This window comes from Podarcis tiliguerta (assembly GCF_965153285.1).
Source record: "Podarcis tiliguerta genome assembly, chromosome: 7".
In the NCBI taxonomy this organism is placed as follows: domain Eukaryota; kingdom Metazoa; phylum Chordata; class Lepidosauria; order Squamata; family Lacertidae; genus Podarcis; species Podarcis tiliguerta.
In genome coordinates this window covers 5,909,448-5,931,715 of record NC_139540.1, presented here as the reverse complement: position 1 = coordinate 5,931,715, position 22,268 = coordinate 5,909,448, and the positions used below count along the sequence as shown (strand labels likewise).

Below are 22,268 nucleotides of genomic sequence, written 5' to 3'. Positions count from 1 at the left end.
AATCATCCCCATCAGGTTTCTGTTCTGCGGAGCCCATGATCTCACCTTACGTGATGCTATGGTGAAAGCTGGGAAGTCAGATGAAGCAATACTTGCAAAACAACCTACAGCAATATAGCCAAACAGGAAGAGGCTAGATAAAAGCAAGAAACACAGACTGCAATCCCTAGCAGAGCCACGTTCATCAGAATCAGAGCCCCCTTATTTTACACTTGAAAAGTAAGACTTTAGAGCAATATGGCCCAACTAGACATTTCGTTTTGGGAGCTTCAGCCACCTAGCACCAAGCTTATATCTCCGAGTTTCTAACACTGTTGGTTTCTCATTCTAGGCTTGCTGCCTGGTTGCAAGCCAGGGTTTACCCGTTCAGACACCAAACTGTTGTTGTTGTTGTTTAGTCGTGTCCGACTCTCCGTGACCCCATGGACCAGAGCACGCCAGGCACTTCTGTCCTCCACTGCCTCCCACAGTTTGGTCAAACTCATGCTGGTAGCTTCGAAGACACTGTCCCACCATCTCGTCCTCTGTCGTCCCCTTCTCCTTGTGCCCTCCATCTTTCCCAACATCAGGGTCTTTTCCAGGGAGTCTTCTCTTCTCATGAGGTGGCCAAAGTATTGGAGCCTCAGCTTCAGGATCTGTCCTTCCATTGAGCACTCAGAGCTGATTTCCTTCAGAATGGATAGGTTTATCTTCTTGCAGTCCATGGGACTCTCAAGAGTCTCCTCCAGCACCAGAATTCAAAAGCATCCATTCTTCAGCGATCAGCCTTCTTTATGGTCCAGCTCTCACTTCCATACACTACTACTGGGAAAAACCATAGCTTTAACCATACGGACCTTTGTTGGCAACTTAACAATGGTGTGGACTGATGCCTAGATTGGTTTACTGAGCTTGGTCTGCTTCTTTGCATAGCTGTCAACTTTTCCCTTTTCTTGCAAGGAACCCTATGCGGAATAAGGGGATTTCCCTTAAAAAAAAGGGAAACGTTGACAGCTATGCTTCTTTGTGAAAGAAAGGGGACAAGATAGGTCTTGTGTCATTGCATCAAGTTATAAGCATTTATTCCTGTCAACGGAACATATTGATTGCTTTAAGACACAAGTCATTTTAAACTTGCAATGGCTTCAGAGGGAGAGAAACGGGAGTTTGCTTTAATCGCTCACAGGAATCAGTGGTATTTAAATAGCCCTAAGTCCAGTTGAATTATGGCCATACTCTGTCTCATAGAGAAGCACTGGCACCCAATCCAGCCTGCTATGACTAACTCTCTTTGAAAGCAGTGGAGGCGAACTTTATTTTCAACTAACCTCCATCAATTCAGCCTTTGGGACTTTGTTGTTATTAATCTTTCTTGGACTGAAGCCACTCTTTTGCCAATTGTCAACCCGCATGTAATAAAGACAACGATTTGTTGACTGACGATTCTGCTTGCTGTCCATGAAAACATACGGAGACAGACAGAAATCCTTTAATTTCATAATTGCAGCTTGTCTCTAAACAGATACTTCTCTAGTGCATGGCCAAACGTTTTGCATTATGCTCCTACCTTGTGAAAGAGGCATGCCGAGTCAAAACCTGCCCAAGACACATGATCTACCCACCCGGGAAGAATGGCAGATGAAGCTGATGGACTACATGGAAATGGCAGAAATGACTGGCAGAATCCGAGACCAGGGAGAAGAGTCGATGGAAGAAGATTGGAAAAAAATTAAAGTATATTTACAGAAATACTGCAAAATTAAGGAATGTTAGAAGAATATTGGAATGAAATTATATGGTTTTAGCAGAAATGTTATAAAGAATTAAGTGAAAACTGATTGTTAATGGGCTAAAGTGGAAAATTTAAAGTTAGACTGCGTTAAGATGAATTATAGAACAAAAAATTGAGAAAGAGGGAAAAGATTTGCTGAATTAGCGAATTTGAATTAGAATACAAAAAAGGGAGGTGTGAGGAAGTCGAGGAAACAAGTAAATGAAAGATAAAGATATGGAAATTGGATGTGTTTTTAAATGTTTTTGTTTTTTCTTGTTGTTTTGATGTATTTTTTTTCTTTCTATTCTCGATGTATTGCTTGTTAATCTTTTATTTTTTTTCTTATATTTCTTTTCTGTAACTATAAAACTCCTAATAAATATTTTTTTAAAAAACAACAACACACAAAACCTGCCCAGTGAGCATGCATATGCAAATACAGTGGTTCTCAAACTTTATTCTCAGGACCACATTTTCAGAATAAAAATCAGCTTGCACCACGCCAATTTTTTTTATTGATAAAAAATGCACTTGAAAACAGAAAAGCAGGAACTCTTAGCAATGCTTGATTTATAACATAGAACACAGTGACTTTATAGTATGATCACGGGACACCCAGAAAGTACAAAACAATGCAGCTACTTAAGAACATGAACCATTTCCAAAATATAAGTATAAACGAGTCATCTCTAGCGCTCTGTTTGAAAGGCGATTCTGGGTCACAACCGGGACTGCAATCAGTATCACCTGACACTCTCTGCTCTCATTTTGAAAATAAATATTTCATTCATGAAAAAAATTTCATTCTGAAAATAAATAAAAAATATGGGCAAGGACCAATTTATGCACAGCCACGCACGCACGCTGAATCCAAAAGTGACTTTAAAAATGGCAAAAACGCCCCCCAAATAGCCCAGAAAGGTCAAAATAATGTGTAAAAAAGTGCCTAGTGATCCCACAAAGCTTTGCAATTGCAGGGGTCCTTGTACTGACCATTGAGGGCTGTGGAGAGTTGGGATTTTGTGCAAGGAAGTTTGGAAGGAGTGACTGTGGCGATGTTGTGCAAGTTGGATTTCAAAGGGGCAGAGGAACCAGAGACCAAATTGCAAACATGCGCTGGATTATGGAGAAAGCTAGAGAGTTCCAGAAAGACATCTACTGCTGCTTCATTGACTATGCAAAAGCCTTTGACTGTGTCGACCACAGCAAACTATGGCAAGTTCTTAAAGAAATGGGAGTGCTGGGTCACCTATGGACTGCAAGAAGATCAAACCTCTCCATTCTTAAGGAAATCAGCCCTGAGCGCTCACTGGAAGGACAGATCCTGAAGCTGAGGCTCCAAGAATTTGGCCACCTCATGGGAAGAGAAGACTCCCTGGAAAAGACCCTGATGTGGGCAAAGATGGAGGGCACAAGGAGAAGGGGATGACGGAGGACGAGATGGTTGGACAGTGTTCTTGAAGGTACCAGCATGAATTTGACCAAACTGTGGGAGGCAGTGGAAGACAGGAGTGCCTGGCATGCTCTGGTCCATGGGGTCATGACACAAGAATCAGACACGACCAAACAACAACAAACTTCTTCCAAGACAATAATGCCCACTTACACCACAAAGAATTCATAACCCACCTACTTTCAGCAGCCAGAAGCACCATAGCCAGACACTGGAGAGACCTGTCAGGAGTAAGCCTGGACCAATGGTCCTAAATAGTATGGGAAACAGCCCTACTAGAAAAATTAACCAATAAACTGAAACTGACAGAGGGACAAATAGAAGAAGACGCCTTTAACACATGCACAGCCCAACAAGACAATGACAAAAATCCACTAACAGCATACAAATCAATATGGCTAACTTGACCCAAAACACCCACCCACCCCACTCACACATGAAAACAAAGACCACCACAGCCAACCACAAATGAATAACCACACCCTAGGCCAACAACTTTAGGGACGCGGGTGGTGCTGTGGGTAAAAGCCTCAGCGCCTAGGGCTTGCCGATCAAAAGGTCGGCGGTTCGAATCCCCGCGGCGGGGTGCGCTCCCGTTGTTCGGTCCCAGCGCCTGCCAACCTAGGAGTTCGAAAGCACTCCCGGGTGCAAGTAGATAAATAGGTACCGCTTTCTAGCGGGAAGGTAAACGGCGTTTCCGTGGCTCGCCAGAGCAGCGATGTCACGCTGGCCACGTGACCCGGAAGTGTCTCTGGACAGTGCTGGCCCCTGGCCTCTTGAGTGAGATGGGCACACAACCCTAGAGTCTGTCAAGACTGACCCGTACGGGCAGAGGTACCTTTACCTTTACCTTTAGGCCAACCCCAACCTCTCTCACAACCAAAGGAACGCAAGTAAACAGCAAAGAACCTGCCCAAGCGACCCTGACACCAAACCCTACATATAGTAAGTAAAATAGAAACATCGCCACCCGACCTCATCCCCACTCATCTTTCGCCCTTTTCTTCCCAACGTCTCAACAAATGAAACTGATTTGTAAAAATGTTACATGGGGGGGAAAATATACGCGAGCGAGAGATTGCACACGCTTTTGTAGAACAAGAAAATCTTTAAGAAAAAAGAAAGCATCCTTTGTATCGCTAGACAAAAAGACGTAGAAAGCACCTCTTGAAACCAGCATCTGTTGCCCCGCTCAGAAGTCTGCAGCTGTCTCTTCGAGGCCCGATAAAAGTGGGAGCTGCGTTCTCGAGTGCTGGGCCAAAGCGTTCCTCCCCTGCTAAGCCGCTACTACTAATCAGTTCAGCTCATTAATGGAGCCTCAGATCTCCCAGGTTTCCCAAGCTTTCCTCCCCGCTGCGCAGCAACAAGGACGCAGCTTGCAATTAGAAAGTTAAGGCAGCCCTGAGCCTCGATTGAGTGTGGCGGCGCTGCAATGAGAAAAAGCTGCAGAGCGCGGGGTGTTTTTAGTTTAGAGGAGACGAAGAGGCAACAGGTTTGCGTGTCAACGCCCAAATAAAGACACAGTTCACACACCACTTTTGTTTTGGTTTTTGGCATAAGTTTGGCCACAACCTTATTGAATTACAGTATGTGAGTGGTTGCGTAGGCATTGGTTAGCGACTATCTGTTCCCACATAGAGGTAGGAACAGAAATAACAACTGTAAGCCTGCGGAAGTTAGCAAGGGTAAACATTTTTGGGGAGAGACTACAGCTGAGTGCCAGGCTCTCACCTCTACCCAAATGTTCCCAGGGGCTCTTGTGTGGTCCTAGCCCCTTGCCAGGGGATCGGACAAGAGCATGACGAGCCCCTGGATTCCTTTAATGGAATATTCTTGCAGCAGCAGCATTGGAGGGGCAGGCACAGCCAACCACATCCCCTCCACCAACCGAAATTAACCAATGCCTAACTGCAACCTTGGGGCGCGGGAGCCGGCGTACAGTTTCCGGGTCATGTGGCCAGTATGACTAAGCCACTTCTGGCGAACCAGAGCAGCACACGGAAACGCCGTTTACCTTCCCGCCGGAGCAATACCTATTTGTCTACTTGCACTTTGACGTGCTTTTGAACTGCTATGTTGGCAGGAGCAGGGACCGAGCAACGGGAGCTCACCCCGTCGCGGGGATTTGAACCGCGAACTTCTGATTGGCAAGTCCTAGGTTCTGTGGTTTAACCCGCAGCGCCACCCGTGTCCCTCTCTAATTTCTAGCTTTTTCTAAATAACACCACGTTTCAGCCTTGTTTTAGAATTTATTTATTTTTAAAGTCACAGCCAGTGTTAGAAACTAGGAGAAAAAAGCTAGGAGCCAAATGGCTTCTGGGTCCTGGGCTTTAGGCGCCAAAAAAGAATGTCTAGTCACGCGTCAGTAGCACTTTTTATTTTCCCCTAGAAAGTAATGCAAAATGGATTAACCCGTTCCAACCCCTAAAATAGCAATTCAACATGAATTTTACTCTCTAACGAGACCATTGATCCATAAAATGAAAGCAATAAAGTGTACGGTAGTCACACAATCGATCGGTCAGTAGCTGAACTGGGTTCCACACCATCACAAAAACAAAACAAAAAGCCGCAAAAACAAATAAGCAAAATAAATTGCAACAACAGACACACCTCTGTGTAACACTCAAACCAGAAGCGTATCACTCAAAACAGAGCATGTTCGGCTTCCAAAAAATGTTCACAAACCAGAACATTTACTTCTGGGTTTGCAGTGTTTTGGGTTCCAAGTTGTTTGAGTATCAAGGCATTTGAGAACCAAGGTACCACTGTATTTGAATTTTCTTCACAAAGCTGAGATGCTCCAGATGTTTTAGACTATGGCACTGCCAAGGGTTGGGCTAGATGACCCCTTGGGTCCCTTCCAGCTACAATTCTTTTTATTCCCATAGGGCTATAGCCCCAAACATCTGGAGGGTGCCAAGTTGGCAAAGGCAGGGCGGTACAATGAATTCCGCTCCTCCCCACCCAAACCCCGATTTCAAAGACACCTGGAAACAAAGAACAGAGGAGAATTTAGACAGCAAGACAGTAAATTGAAGCTGGTGGTGGACATGAAAAGAGGATGTAAAGAAATCTAATTACCCCCCCCCCAAAAAAAGCAATTTTAGAATCATATATTGAAGAAGCGAGAGAAACGCAGGACAGTAGCCTTTTCAGCAAGCAAAGTGGGCAGAACTACAAACGAACTGGGAGATTGCAAAACTGTTATGCTTACATGGGGAGAAAAAAGCAATTTGGAGTCTTAAAGAAAGAATAATGCGGAAAGTCTTAATGCCTGAGAACAGATTCAGAGAACTTGTTCCTCTGTCCAGCGTTCGTATCCTCTACCTCCTACGACTGGCTTCCATTTTGCTACGGGAAAATCCGACATCAACTTCAAACAAATTTGGAAAAATAGCACTAAAAAAGAAGGGCCATGGGGAAGACGTCGTAATGGGAAAACGAAATGAAAAATCCAAATAGGAAATATGCACGGGTTTGCTCAAATAAGTGTCATCTTTGCAAACAATGCATTCCACTCCGGCTCTACGGCGAGAGCGAGGAAAATTAGCTTCAGGTTATTATGTGGGAGAGTTTGCTAGCGGCACGGGATGGAACAAGAGGAGGGGGAAAGTGGCTTCGAATGTTCTGTCTGATTACATCCAATGATGACATCAATTTTGGAGAGAATGAAGTCTCCGTCCTCCCGGCACCCTGGGAGAAACCGTCGTTCCTCCAGCAACAGCAGAAATTAGCAATCGACAGGCTGGAGAGGACCCTGCAGGGTTCAGAAACGAGCTTCCCAAAGGTAGGAATGAAATTGTGACTACATCAAAGGCTTCTAATAGAGGCAGAAGCATGGCCATGGGAGAAGAGACGGTGGAAGAAGACTGGAAGAAATTTAAAGATTATTCACAGAAATATTATAAGATTAACGAATGTTAAAATGACATCAGATTGAATTTAAAAGGTTATTAGTATAAAAGTCGTTAAATGTAAAGATTTAATGATTTAAGATTTTAAGGAGATTAAGTTATATAAAAATGTTAAAATTAAGACAAGGATTAATTGAGACAGACGATAGGGATTTGCTGATCAAATAGGTGTTTTGGAATACAGTGAAGGGAGGTTTGGGGAAGTCGGCAAATAAGTAAATGAAAGAAATATTATAAAGATGAAACTGTTTTTATTAATGTTTTTTCTTTCTGATCTGTTTTGTACTATGTTGTTGTTTTTTGTGTTTTTGTATTGTGTATTTTTTTCTTTTTTAGTTCTGTTTTGTTTTACTTTTTGTGTAAAAAACCTAATAAAAAATATTATTAAAAAAAAACAAAACCAGAAGCATGGCCATGGAGCAGAAAATCAAGTGTGGGAGAGGATAACTAAGACAGGGACACAGAAAACCTGGACAGCTTGGATGGTTAGAGCGTGGTGCTGATGTAAAGTGGATGCTCAGGTTGCGAATGTAATCCGTGCGGGGAACACGTTCGCAACCCGCAGCACCCCGTGTGCGCACACACGTTGCAATTCGGTGCTTCTGCGCATAGCGCAATTTCGTGCTTCTGTGCATGCGCGACCGCCGTAAACCAGAAGTAACCCGTTCTGGTACTTCCAGGTTTCGGCGAGTCATTAACCCCAAAAATCTACAACCTGAAGTGTCTGTAACCCGGGGTTTGACTGTACAGTGGTACCTCGGGTTACAGATGCTTCAGGTTACAGACTCCGCTGACCCAGAAATAGTACCTTGGGTTAAGAACTTTGCTTCAGGATGAGAACAGAAATCGCGCTCTGGTCGCGCGGCAGCAGCGGGAGGCCCCATTAGCTAAAGTGGTGCTTCAGGTAAAGAACAGTTTCAGGCTAAGAACGGACCTCCAGAACGAATTAGGTTCTTAACCCGAGGTACCACTGTACTGCCAAGGTTGCAGGTTTGATCCCCGTATGGGGCAGCTGCGCAGTTTTGCATTGCAAGGGGTTGAGATTTAAGAATTATGCCATAAGGGAATGCAAGCAATGCCACAATGTCAAAAATCAAGCTTTCTAGTTTAGCCAAGCAGCTCAGCAAAAATCAACACAAGATATTCGAACAGGTTAAATCCAAACTTTTTTTTTCAAAGAGGGCCAGATTTGGTGAAGTGAACATGTGAGAGGACCAACCTTTTTTTAAGGATGGATGATGTTGACCTTCTTTTAGGATTTCCCCCCAAAGTTGTTGACCTTTCTTTTTTTGGGATTTAAGTTGTTGACCTTTTAGGATTGCTCCCCCACGAAATAAACCGCCAAAGGGGCCGGGTTAAACCGATGGGCGGGCAGGGTTAGGCCCCCGGGCCGGACCTGGGACATGCTGGGTTAAATGGTGTCAGCAACAGTTACACCCCATTAGGGGACAAGCACGAGACAGGATGAGGGACGCAGATGGCGCTGTGGGTTAAAGCCTCAGCGCCTAGGACTTGCCGATCGCATGGTCGGCGGTTCGAATCCCCGCGGCAGGGTGCACTGCCGTCGTTCGGTCCCAGCGCCTGCCAACCCAGCAGTTCGAAAGCACCTCTGGGTGCAAGTAGATAAATAGGGACCGCTTACCAGTGGGAAGGTAAACGGCGTTCCGTGTGCTGCGCTGGCTCACCAGATGCAGCTTGTCACAGTGTCTGCAGACAGCGCTGGCTCCCGGCCTATAGAGTGAGATGAGCGCATAACCCTAGAGTCTGGCAAGCCTGGCCCGTACGGGCAGGGGTACCTTTACCTTACCTTTACCAGACAGGATAGGTGCACACTAAGATACATGACCTCAGCAACTTTGAATAGGGAACACTGCAGGATCCAAACTCCTTTGGCATTGTCTTTAAACCCTTTCCCAGCGTGGGAACAGTATACCTGCTTTATGAACCTATGGGACCCAAATGGCACTTTAAATGGTGAGATGCAAACATTTGACAAAATAACAGAGCTGTTTTCTAAACATCAGGTGTATAACCAGCATACCCATCTTTGGCGCTGGAGTGAACATGCGAACCATGAGGGCATTGCATCACAGTTTAATGATCTGATGTGGTGGCGCAAATTTATTTGCTGATTTTGCAGGTCTTGGGAGATGAAATGCGGAACAGCATGCAGGTAAGCTAGAGAGAGGCAGCGGAAGCATCACCGAACGCTCAGCATTTCTTGCATGGGAACCGATTTTCCAATCGACATGCGCTCTCGCGGAAATGCAGTATCGTTTGCAGATACGGGTGGCATTTGCGCAGCTCAGCATCAAACAAACCCACAGCTCCCTGTGCTCAACAAAACCACAGAGATGGGAGGGAGCGCGCTTGTAATGCAAGCTCCTGGCTGATGCAGAAAACCCAGAGCTGGAGCATCCCTCTTGCGGCTCAATGTGAATTAGCCTGATCCTCTATTCCCTTTTCCCTTTCCTCTTCTATGAAGAAACCCTTTCTGGGACCCCATATTTAAATTCTTCCTTAGTCTCCTTGCCGGCCCTAGTAGGACCAACTTGGCCAGTTAGCCCTGGTGATCATTTGATGTCTACTGACTGGTTTTTGTTGTTGTTTCCCCCCAAAACGACCCCTAAACTTTTGAATTTTATTGATATTGATGCTGCACTTTGTGTTATATTTTATGCTGTTCTAAGTCACATTTTAATCAGTTTTATATTTGCTGTTAGCCGCCCTGAGCCTGGTTTTTAAACCGGGAAGGGCAGGGTATACTGTATTTTTCGCTCTATAAGGCGCACTTTTCCCCTCCTAAAAAGTATGGGGAAAATGTGTGTGTGTCTTATGGAGTGAATGCAGGCTGCGCAGCTATCCCAGAAGCCAGGAGAGCGAGAGGGATTGGTGCTTTCGCTGTGCAGCAATCCCTCTTGCTGTTCTGACTTCGCTTCGCTGGAGAGGCGCTGGGCAGAGAGGGAAAGAATATTTTTCTTCTTGTTCTCCTCTAAAACCAGGTGCATCTTATGCTCAGGTGCATCTTATAGAGTGAAAAATACGGTAAATAAAAATTTATTATTATTATTAATGTGTCAAGAGAATCTCTGGCTGCTAACCAGGAGGCTGGTGATTCGAGCCCACCCAGGGAAAGGCTTTGGGCAGGATTCCTGCATTGCAGAGGGTTGGACTAGATGACCGCAGAGGTCCCTTCTGACTCTACAACTGCGATTCTATTATCTCCATCAGATGGCTCTCCTGCCACATTTCTTCCCTCTTCTGTGTGACTTGAGCCCCTATCACCCCTGCTTATTCCCAGGCTTGGTTTTCCAGGAGACATTTGCGATATAGACGCCACAGCTGCGAAGCCAACTCCCTTATCTCCTTAACCCTGGGATTTAAGAGCAAGGCGCTGGACAGAGGCTACAGCTGCCAAGGAGTTTAAAGCGATGGTGGGATTGTAAGAAAGTGAAAGGTTTCTGGGAGATGATATATAATGAAATGAAAAAGATGTTAAGATATACATTTGTAAAGAAACCAGAGGCTTTTCTTTTAGGGATTACAGGAAATGAAATAAAAAGAAAGGACTGTAAACTTTTCCAATATGCAGTTACAGCAGCAAGAATTCAACTGGCCCAGAAATGGAAACAAGAAGAAATACCAACGATAGAACACTGGAGAATGAAACTGACAGATTATGCAGAACTGGACAAATTAACTGGAAAAATTAGATATCTTCGAGACCAAAAGTTCATCGAGGTCTGGGGAAAGTTTGTGGAATATCTGAAAAGTATATGTGAAGTTCAAACAACGTTAGCGGGGTTTCAAGAAGCACTGTGAAATTTGAGATATATTGTTAAAAAGAAATAGAGAGGGAGAGGAAAAACTAACAGCAATACTAAACATAAGAAATGTGTAATTGAGAGATAAATATGGATGATTGTCAGAGAAGCTGAAGGAAGTCCCAAATGAGATAAATTTGTGAAAATTTGGATAATAATTGTGTATTTATGCTAATAAAATTATTACAAAAAAAGTAGTTTAAAGCGAACCCCCTAACCCACAGCTGTTCCTTTCGGTGCGCAGACAAGTCTTGTGATTGACACCCAATTCTAGGTCTCCCACGGTGCCCATTTGGCACTTAATGCCATCAGCAGACAGCGCAGGATGTACTACAATACGATCTTTATTGTCGCTGTCCCATACAGAACAACGAAACTGAAAAATCTACATAAGAAAATTCAAAAGCCAATAAGCCTGCTATCCCAGCTATCCCAACCTCATTAGCCCCCTAAAAACTCTGATACCCCATTTTTTAAATACAATAAACTCCCATAGAGGGGACACGGGTGGCACTGTGGGTTAAACCACAGAGCCTAGGACTTGCCGATCGGAAGGTCGGCTGTTCGAATCCCTGCAACGGGGTGAGCTCCCGTTGCTCAGTCTCTGCTCCTGCCAACCTAGCAATTTGAAAGCATGTCAGTGCAAGTAGATAAATAGGTACCGCTCCGGCGGGAAGGTCAACGGCATTTCCGTGCGCTGCTCTGGTTCGCCAGAAGCAGCTTAGTCATGCTAGCCACATGACCCAGAAGCTGTACACCGGCTCCCCCGGCCAGTAAAGCGAGAAGAGCACTGCAACCCCAGAGTTGGTCATGACTGGACCTAATGGTCAGGGGTCCCCTTTACCTTTTTACTCCCATACAGACTCCTTACACTGAGTTTAAAACCAAAATCGCATTTGGATAGAAACTGTTTCTCAGGTGGCTAGTCCTAGTCTTTATAACCCTGTACCTTCTTCCAGAAGGCAGAAGCTGAAAGAGATCATTTCCGGGGTGCGCACTGTCCTGCACTATCTCTGCCGCTTTCTTATGGCACCTGGAAGCGTAGATTTGATCCAAGGTGGGAAGAGTGCACCCAATTATTCTCTCCGCAGTCTTTACAACCCTGGACAGCATTGTTTTTCCCCTGACCGTGCAGCTCCCAAACCACACGCACAGACCGTGAGTTAATACACTCTCCACAGTACAATGGTAAAATGCCATCAACAGGTCCTTTGAGAGATTATTTTTCCGGAGGATTCTCAGAAAATATAACCTCTGCTGTGCTCTCTTCATCAGGTCTTTGCTCTTTTCTCCCCAGGTTAGGTCGTCTCTCAACTCTTATTCCCAGAAATCAAAACACCAAGACCTGTTCCACGCACTTCCCCTCAATAATAACACACAAAGACCTTCAACGGCAATGCTTTTTAAGAAACAAAAAAAGCACCCAAAGGGCTTGTAGGAGGTGTACATGCCAGATTATGCACCTAGGGCTTTAGCGGGTAACATGATTTCACCAAAATGTAGGCGACACCAGGGAATGGAATGCAGTATTTGCAAAATTGGAAGAATTCTCACCTTTCACTTTAAAAAGAAACGCAAACCTTCCAAACCAGTGTTTCCCAAACCCAGCTGTTTTTTTGGACTACAGGTCCCATCATCCCAGACCACTTTTCCTGCTAGCTAGGGACGATGGGAGTTGTAGTCCAAAAACAGCTAGAGACCCAACTTTGGGAAACACTGTTCAAGACCAAGAATTAGGAACCTCCAGGTGCTAAGAAGGGCCATAGCTCAGTGGCAGGCAAGCAGACGGTCAAAGGTCCAATCCCTAGCAGCTCCTAACAGAAATCCTCGAGAATCATTGAACTAATGGTATAATAAGGCAGCCCCCCCCCAGCTCCTTAGAAAACTAAGCCTGATGAGGAACGGTTGAGGGAGCTGCGTATGTTTAGCTTGGGAAAGGAGACTGAGAGGAGATAGGAATTTTGTCGTTTAGTCGTGTCCGACTCTTCGTGACCCCATGGACCAGAGCACGCCAGGCACTCCTGTCTTCCACTGCCTCCCGCAGCTTGGTCAAACTCATTCTGGTTGCTTCCAGAACACTGTCCCACCATCTCGTCCTCTGTCGTCCCCTTCTCCTTGTGCCCTCAATCTTTCCCAACATCAGGGTCTTTTCCAGGGAGTCGTCTCTTCTCATGAGGTGGCCAAAGTACTGGAGCCTCAGCTTCAGGATCTGTCCTTCCAGTGAGCACCCAGGGCTCATTTCCTTAAGAATGGATCGGTTTGATCTTCTTGCAATCCATGGGACTCTCAAGAGTCTCCTCCAGCACCAGAATTCAAAAGCATAGGAGATAGCATAGCCATCTTCAAATCTCTCAAGGCCATGGACAATGTAGCAAGCTAGGCCTGATGGGAGATGGCGTTCAACGAGATCCGAAGGACATGCTCCCTGCTCCCATCAGATGTCAAGGAAATAAGCAACTCTCTGACTTTTAGAAGACATCTGAGGGCAGCCCTGTTTAGCGAAGTGTTTAAAGTTTGATGTTTTATCAGTTTTTTAATGTTCTGTTGGAATCTGCCCAGAGTGGCTGGGAAAAACCAGCCAGATGGGTGGGGTATAAATAATAGATGATGATGATGATGATGATGATGATGATGATTCCTATTCTAGACCAGCTGTGAAGAATGTTTGAAAGCATGCAAGAAATGTGTGCTAAGGACGAAAGAAGAATGGCAGATAAAATTAATGGACTATGCAGAATTGGACAAAATGACAGGAAGGATTTGAAACCTGCGGGACCAGAGATTTACAGAAGATTGGAAGAAGTATATGAACTATCTGAAGAGCAATTGTAATCAACAAATTACGCTAGCAGGACTACAAGAAGTTTTGTAAGGAGAAATATGTGAAATGTTACAAAATAGATAATGAACAGAGATGTAAGTTATGAGATTTAAATGTAATAAGGAAAATAATAAATGTATACTAAGAGATTAGATTAGACAGGATTGATGGAAGTCTAAAAAACTGTAAAGATGTAAAAGCATGTTTAATTACTGTTAAAAATGGTATGTTAAAAAATTATTATATATATATATATATATATATATATACACACATAAAAAAGTGTGCTAAGGACTCAGAAGTCAGAGCAGGCGACTAAATCAGACAAGGAGGAGAGACTAACAGTTCCTAGCCTTTTGCCACAATTACTAAAAGCATGTCAACTGTGCAACCCTAAATGCTTTCACTGTTATCTTGCGATGCTTGTGCATAAATCTCCGTCTGCACACCCAACATCCAAATCAACCCCCTTCTCCAGTTTTGGTGGCGTGGGCTTTTGGCGGGGGAATCTCTCCAGACAAACTAGGCTTGCATGGGAAAATTTTCTGATGCCCTAGAGAGTAATCCAACTCGGCGTGTTTGTTTTACTTCTATTTAGTAAACAAAGCTCCAAACTTTGCAGTGGACAAGCTTGCCAGATATTGCAGTAGCAGCTGCTGGCAGCCACTCATTGCTCCTAACGAACTTATGAAATGGAAAACCTTGCACAGAAAAATTAAAAGCCCCGGAAAATTTCCTGCTCTCAATCTGGAGCTGGAAAATGGGCAGTGTTAGAAACACAGGCATATAAGATCATCGCCAAATGGCAACTTAAACCTACATTATAGTCGCCACCACAGAATGTCTAGGCGGCCTCCCCCCCCGCCCCGCATGCGATTTATTAATATTATTCGTTACGTTTATATTCTACTTTATAAAGAATAAAAAAATCTCAAAGTGGTTCACAACACATTAAACCAGCGAATAAAACGATCCAGAATAAAACAAATTCAGGCTTCAAGGAGAGTATTTCAAGCCCTTCTCTTAAGTAGCATTTGGCGTTCCCCATACAGTGGTACCTTGGGTTAAGTACTTAATTCCTTCCGGAGGTCTGTTCTTAACCTGAAACTGTTCTTAACCTGAAGCACCACTTTAGCTAATGGGGCCTTCCCCTGCTGCCGCCGGAGCACGATTTCTGTTCTCATCCTGAAGCAAAGTTCTTAACCTGAAGCACTATTTCTGGGTTAGCGGAGTCTGTAACCTGAAGCGTATGTAACCTGGGGTACCACTGTATTTATTTGCCTACTTGATTTATAGAGTGCCCCATAGCACTCTATGGCTTGAGAGCAGTACATGTGAAAAGGATCTAGGAGTCTTGGTTGACCACAAACTTGACATGAGCCAACAGTGTGATGCGGCAGCTAAAAAAGCCAATGCAATTCTGGGCTGCATCAATAGGAGTATAGCATCTAGATCAAGGGAAGTAATAGTGCCACTGTACTCTGCTCTGGTCAGACCTCACCTGGAGTACTGTGTCCAGTTCTGGGCACCACAGTTCAAGAAGGACACTGACAAACTGGAACGTGTCCAGAGGAGGGCAACCAAAATGGTCAAAGGCCTGGAAACGATGCCTTATGAGGAACGGCTAAGGGAGCTGGGCATGTTTAGCCTGGAGAAGAGGAGGTTAAGGGGGGATATGATAGCCATGTTCAAATATATAAAAGGATGTCACATAGAGGAGGGAGAAAGGTTGTTTTCTGCTGCTCCAGAGAAGCGGACACGGAGCAATGGATCCAAACTACAAGAAAGAAGATTCCACCTAAACATTAGGAAGAACTTCCTGACAGTAAGAGATGTTCAACAGTGGAATTTGCTGCCAAGGAGTGTGGTGGAGTCTCCTTCTTTGGAGGTCTTTAAGCAGAGGCTTGACCACCATATGTCAGGAGTGCTCTGATGGTGTTTCCTGCTTGGCAGGGGGTTGGACTCGATGGCCCTTGTGGTCTCTTCCAACTCTATGATTCTATGATTCTATTCTATGATTCTAAATGTCTTCTAGGAAGCCGGTAGGGTGTAGTGGTTAGAGTGCCGGACTATGAACTGGGAGATTGGGGTTGAAACCCCCACTCCATCACGAACCTCAATGGTTGACTTTGAGTCATTTGCAGCCTCCTAACCTGCCTGTCGGTATAGAGATTAACTTGGGGGGGGGGGCGTGAACCATGTAGTCCTTGGAGAAAAAGGTGGGATTTAAATGCAATGAACAAGCTCTTCTGCTGACCAGAGCTTAAGAAAGGTTGCGGTGTCAGCCAGGTGGACAGGTCAGTCGCCAACCTGGCAGCTAAAGATCACCAAGTGGTCGCAACTGGGCCCGTGCCAGTCGCAAAACACACAAGGGATTTTTTTGAACTTTTTTCCTTCAAAATTTACAGCAGCATAGAAATGAAATTACTCTACTACTAGTAAGAATACCAAGTGGGTGGCACTGTGGGTTAAACCACAGAGCCTAGGACTTGCCGATCAGAAGGTTGGCGGTTCGAATCCCCATGATAGGGTGAGCTCCCGTTGCTCGGTCCCAGCTCCTGCCAACCTAGCAGTTCGAAAGCACGTCAAAGTGCAGGTAGATAAATAGGTACCGCTCCGGTGGGAAGGTAAACGGCGTTTCCGTGCGCTGCTCTGGTTCGCCAGAAGCGGCTTAGTCATGCAGGCCACATGACCTGAAAGCTGTACTCCGGCTCCCTCTGCCAGTAAAGCGAGATGAGCGCCGCAACCCCAGAGTCGGCTACGACTGGACCTAATGGTAAAGGGTCCCTTTACCATTTTAATACTAATTATTCACATGGCACCCAGCCAGGGGTCAGCAAACTCTTTCAGCAGGGGGCCGGACCACTGTCCTTCAGACCTTGTGGGGGCCTGGACTATATTTTGATTTTTTTAAAAAAATGAACGCCTTCCTATGCCCCACAAATAAGCCAGAGATGCATTTTAAATAAAAGCACACATTCTGCTTGTGTAAAACCAGGCAGGCCCCACAAATAACCCAGAGATGCATTTTAAAGAAAAGGACACATTCTACTCATGTAAAAACATGCTGATTCCCAGGCCGTCCGCCGGCCAGATTGAGAAGGCGATTGGGCCGGATCCGGCCCTTAGTTTGCCTACCCACAATTAAAACTATTGAACATGCTCCCACACCAGGCAGGGACGGCCACCACCCTCACTTAGAGAAGGATTTGAAATATTTTCCTTGACGCTGGAATTTGTTTTATTTTGAGTTGTTTTGTATGATGCTACAATATGCCATTATAAGACTAGTGAGATTTTTTCCCTTGAAATGTAAAGCGGTATGGAAATGAAATTAATAATATTATAATAATACCCATTTATGGTGGGAGGCGGGTGGCGCTGTGGGTTAAACCACAGAGCCTAGGACTTGCCAATCAGAAGGTCGGCATTTCGAATCCCTGAGACAGGGTGAGCTTCCGTTGCTCGGTCCCTGCTCCTGCCAACCTAGCAGTTCGAAAGCACATCAAAGTGCAAGTAGATAAAGAGGTACCACACCGGTGGGAAGGGAAACGGCGTTTCCATGCGCTGTTCTGGTTCTCCAGAAGCGGCTTAGTCCTGCTGGCCACATGACCCGGAAGCTGTACGCGGGCTCCCTCGGCCAATAAAGCGAGATGAGCGCCACAACCCCAGAGTTGGCCACGACTGGACCTAATGGTCAGGGGTCCCTTTACCTTTTTACCCATTCATGGAGAGAGGGCTGTAAGCCACGATGGCTATGCCACAGTGAGAGGCAGCAATGCTCCCAAACGCCAGCTGCTGGAAACCACAGGAGGGCTCTTGGGTTCAAATCCTGCTTGCTGGTTTCTCACTGGGGCATCTGCTTGCCACTGTGAGAACAGGATGCTGGCCTGGTCCAGCAGAGCTCTTCTTATTCTCTTAAACTAAAGTTCCCCCGAATGGCTGCAAACCTGAGCCAGACGGCTTGTTCGGCGCATGGAGGGCATGGAAAACGTCCATCTGTTTGATGCTCAGTATGAACTGAACTGCCAACAAAGGTCCGTATAGTTAAAGCTATGGTTTTCCCAGTAGTGATGTACGGAAGTGAGAGTTGGACCATAAAGAAGGCTGATCGCCAAAGAATTGATGCTTTTGAATTCTGGTGCTGGAGGAGACTCTGGAGAGTCCCATGGACTGCAAGAAGATCCAACCTCTCCATTCTGAAGGAAATCAGCCCTGAGTGCTCACTGGAAGGACAGATCCTGAAGCTGAGGCTCCTCATGAGAAGACTCCCTGGAAAAGACCCTGATGCTGAGAAAGATGGAGGGTGCAAGAAGAAGGGGACGACAGAGGACGAGATGGCGGGACAGTGTTCTCGAAGCTACCAACATGAGTCTGACCAAATTGCGGGAGGCAGTGGAAGACAGGAGTGCCTGGCGTGCTCTGGTCCATGGGGTCACAAAGAGTCGGACATGACTAAACAACAACAACATGAACTGAAGTGGGCCTTTGCTATCCATGCGCAGCAACAGCATGCATCCTGCAGGCAGCGGGGTGGCAAAGCAAAGAAGAACTCCAGATACCAGTTGGGTGCATCTCACGCCAACCCGTTGCCACATGGATGCCCGTCAACAACCCACATTCCAGGCGCTACAGGTTCGTAAAGGAGGCAAGCACTTAAAAGATGAGGAGCTTTCTGCCCTCCAGAAAATCCCCTGACCCCAAAATCAGGTCCTTTGCACTGATGGAGAATCACACAGGTGGCGCAAGGCTGATGCATTCCGGGATGAAGGGAAAGGAGCGCTTGGTGACAAAGACCTAGCATGCAAACTGGCTGTGGGTTGCATAGGCCCCAGTCACCCTCCCACCCTCTCTCCCCACAGCAGCGATCCTCTTTCAACCTTCACCTCACCCGATTGCGCACTCTGGAAAGCCAGTGGGGCGAGAGGGAAGGCGGAGGCCTGGGGGGGGGGGTGTTATCTGCAGGATCGCCTGTTTCCACCCCCGCCCCCTGTTTCTTGAGTGCACCGCATGGCACAGGCGCGCGCCCTCCCTCACCCCGCCGCTCCTCTCCTGCACGTCAGAAACGCACACGAGCCATTTTTATTTTAAATTTTGCAAAATCTCTTCTGTCTCTCTCGCTTGCAGTTTTGCAGCCCCGCCCAACGCTTCCGCGGCGCACCCTCTTCCGCGGCGGCGCCTTGCTTTTTTTTTTTTTGCAACCGTGCATGCCTTTCCTTTTCGGATTCTTGCAACCCGACCTGGGGAAATGCAACGCGGACAACGGGGCGTGCATTGCAACTGCAGACGGAGTCGTCTCCTCTTGCACGTGCGCGCGAGGCGCCCTTTGCCTTTGCAGCACACAATGCCGTTGCCGGGCGGACAAGGCGCAAAAAAAAAGCAGCGATGCGCGCGCGGTGCAGCAAACGATCCACAATGCAGCTGCACGGACTTATTGCAATAGATTGCAAAATAGATTGCAATAGATTGCAAAATGCATGTGAAATTGCTGCAATGCCGTGAAACACGGTGCAACGCTGATTTGCAAGGAAGGGGGGAGGGTAAAGGGGAGAGACCCCCACCCCCGCCGCCCCACCCCCACCCATGCACACAGCCCAGCTTCCACTGACCTGATTTGCCCGCTGCCTTGCAAGCCAGCCGGCCGCCCCAGCAACAGCAACGCAGCCTCGCGGCTCCCGCATGCCAGACCCGAGGAAAAAAAGACAGAGAGAGAGAAAGGGCGGCGTGTTGCGCGTGCGCGCGCCGGCCTCAGCGTTCCACGGCAGCGCGCTCCCGCCCGCCCGCCCGCGCAGGGGCGGGGGTGCGGCGTGGGAGGGAGAAACAGAGAGCCAGCCTGAGCCAATCAGCGCTCGCGAGCGCCCGCCCGCCCTCCTTTTCCGCGAAGGGACGGGGAAGGGGAGGGAGGCGGAGGAGCCAATCAGAAGTAAGGCGAGGGGAGGGGCGACTGTGGGGAAGGAGGGAGGGGGAGCTTCTCTCGCCTGCAGGCAGAAATCCAACAGGTCAGGCCAATCCCCACCACACACGCAAAACCACACAAAAAATTGCACACTCATTCACTTCCTCCCTCCTAAAGCATTGAAGTCGCAGTGGATGGAGGCGGGTTTGACCTGTTGGACTTCTGCCTGGCATATTGCTGTTAAAATGGAAGTGGGAAAGCCCCTGATTGTTATTATTGATATGTAGGTAGCAACAAACGCACACTCCTCAAACACAGAAGAACGTAAGTTTAAAGAAGGTTGGAAAACGTTTATTGAATAGATGGGAAATAATTGCGTACAGCTGAAAACTCCGGCAGCATTCAGATAAATTCAACAGTGTAAACAAATTTTTGATGGACGCAATAATGGAATACTGAATGGTATAGGTTTTTTAAAAATATGCAGGGATTTATGATATGTAAAATGAACCATGGAAAGAGATGAAAAGAAGTCATTGATATCTTAAGGATGTAAAAGGACTGTTTTGAGTTGCAAAAGAGAAAAAAATTATTAAAAATTGTCACGGCTAAAATGGCCGCTGTTTCTTTAATGCGAATAAAGCTGGGTCAGCATGACTCAGCGGTCTGCACCAAGTCGTATATATATGTGAGAAATGTTAGTTTGTGCTGAGGCTGGTGTTTGGGTTGGTTGGTTGATTGGTGCTGGTGTGTGTAGTTATTCAGTCGTGTTTTGCACAAGGACTTTTGAGAATAAAACTCTGCAAGGATATTCTCGTGGACTCCTTTTGTGCCGACAAGGGTCCGAGGAAAGAAAGGGAGGTCAGAACCCTTTCCTTCTTTTTTTTTTGCTTTTTACAAACACTGACAGGTTATGGGCCCAGTGTTTCTGAGCATGTGCAGAGTGCAAAACGACTGAAGGCATCTCAGCAGGGAGCTGGTGAGTCCTGGTGGTGCCTGGAGCCAGTGGCTGTGCGTTGGAGCAGTTGGTGGCAAGCTGTAACTGTCTGCAGTGACGCTGGAGCGGCTAGGATCTGAGGATCAGGAAAGCACTCAGCGTCGGCTACTGGAACAGTTTGAACTGCTGGAGGACCACAGTAGGCGACTCACAGAGCGGCTACACCAGTTGCAGAGCCAGGCGGGACCTGAGGGTCAACAGAGGCAGCAGCTAGAAGCCGGTGAGTGCCAGCCAGGACCATCCAGTTGGACTCTAAAGAGAGAGTCAGGAGAGATTGCTGGAGGCCCCGCAGAAGGGGCTCAGCAAGCACCAGCAGAGATGGCAGATTTCCAGTCTTCCCAAGTTGTAAATATTGGGGGAGGCATCCCTTTTGAACTTCTCTCAGAGAGCAACTGGCTGAGTTGGTCAATTAAAATGCAGCAGTTGTTAAGGAGAGATGGACTATGGGACTGTGTTGAAACTGAGGTTTTGAGGACTGACTCTGCTGAGAAAAAACGGCTAGATGAAAGGGCCCGTGCCCAAATTATGCTGTGTTTGAGCAACTCTCAGTTATTGCATGTAGCAAATGCCAGCACAGCGTTTGAGTGCTGGAATTTATTAAGGGCACTGCATGTCAGAGAAACTGCTGGAACTATAATTTCTCTGACCAGAAGGCTGTTCAGGACTGTTATGAAAGAAGGTGAGAGTTTGGCAACTCATCTTCAAATGCTGAAATCTCTGTTTCTTCAACTACAGCAGAGAGGTAAGCGTTATGATGAGACTGACCAAACATACATTATCCTTTCAAGTTTGCCTGAAAGCTGGTTGCCTGTGATTAACAGCATGGAGAGTATGCGTCCCCGAGATCTGACCCTTGAGTATGTGGTTGGAAGACTGACTGAAGAAGCAGAAAGAAGGTCAGATAGACAGGCTGAACTCCAAGAGCGGAGGAGTTACAGCAAAGGGGGCCAGCAGCAGAATCTGCCAATGGAGCAACGCCAAGGTTTGGACTTGGCAATGGCGGTGAGGAGGTGCTATAGATGCAACCAACCCGGGCATCTCCAACGTCAATGCAGGGCAAGACTTCCAGGAGACGACGTGGAGCAGAGACAGCAATTGATGCAGAAATGTAAGCAGAAGGGGTTCTCTTCAGGGAAGAAGAACACGCGTTCTGCTCAGTTTGTGTCTGCATTTTCTCGAGAGGAGAGAAAGATACCTCGAGGAACATGGTTGCTGGACTCTGGGAGCAGCAGGATTATCTGCAACCGTCGGGAGGACTTTAAGACCCTGGAGAAGCCAGCTGATGGAAAAGACTCAATCTATCTTGCTGATGGTCGCAGAAGCAAGATTGATGGCCAGGGAACATGTTTCCTGCAGTGCTTGAACACTACTCTACCAGAGACTCTGTTTGTCAGCAGTTTGGACTATTGTTTGCTGTCTGTAAGCTGTTTGATTAAAGCAGGGTATAGTGTTAAGTTCACGCAGGATGGCTGTCTGATAAAGAATGGAACTCAGGTATGTGGCCATGCAAAGTTGGAAAATGGGTTATATGTAATGCAGGACAAGCCTGTTAAAGCAGCCCAGGTGGTTCAGGATAATTTGCCAGTTCATAAGGGGTGTGTACATGA

General features: G+C 46.5%; 1 protein-coding gene across 1 annotated transcript in view; it reads right to left on the bottom strand.

The window, feature by feature from the left end:
- Positions 1-19,648, bottom strand: part of PTP4A3 (protein tyrosine phosphatase 4A3) — a 121,743-nt gene extending 102,095 nt beyond the window's left edge. The window contains exon 1 of the mRNA XM_083449107.1: positions 19,378-19,648. The gene's annotated coding sequence lies outside the window, so the exon portion shown is untranslated. The remainder of the gene's footprint in view (positions 1-19,377) is intronic.
- Between the last annotated feature and the right edge of the window lie 2,620 nt (positions 19,649-22,268).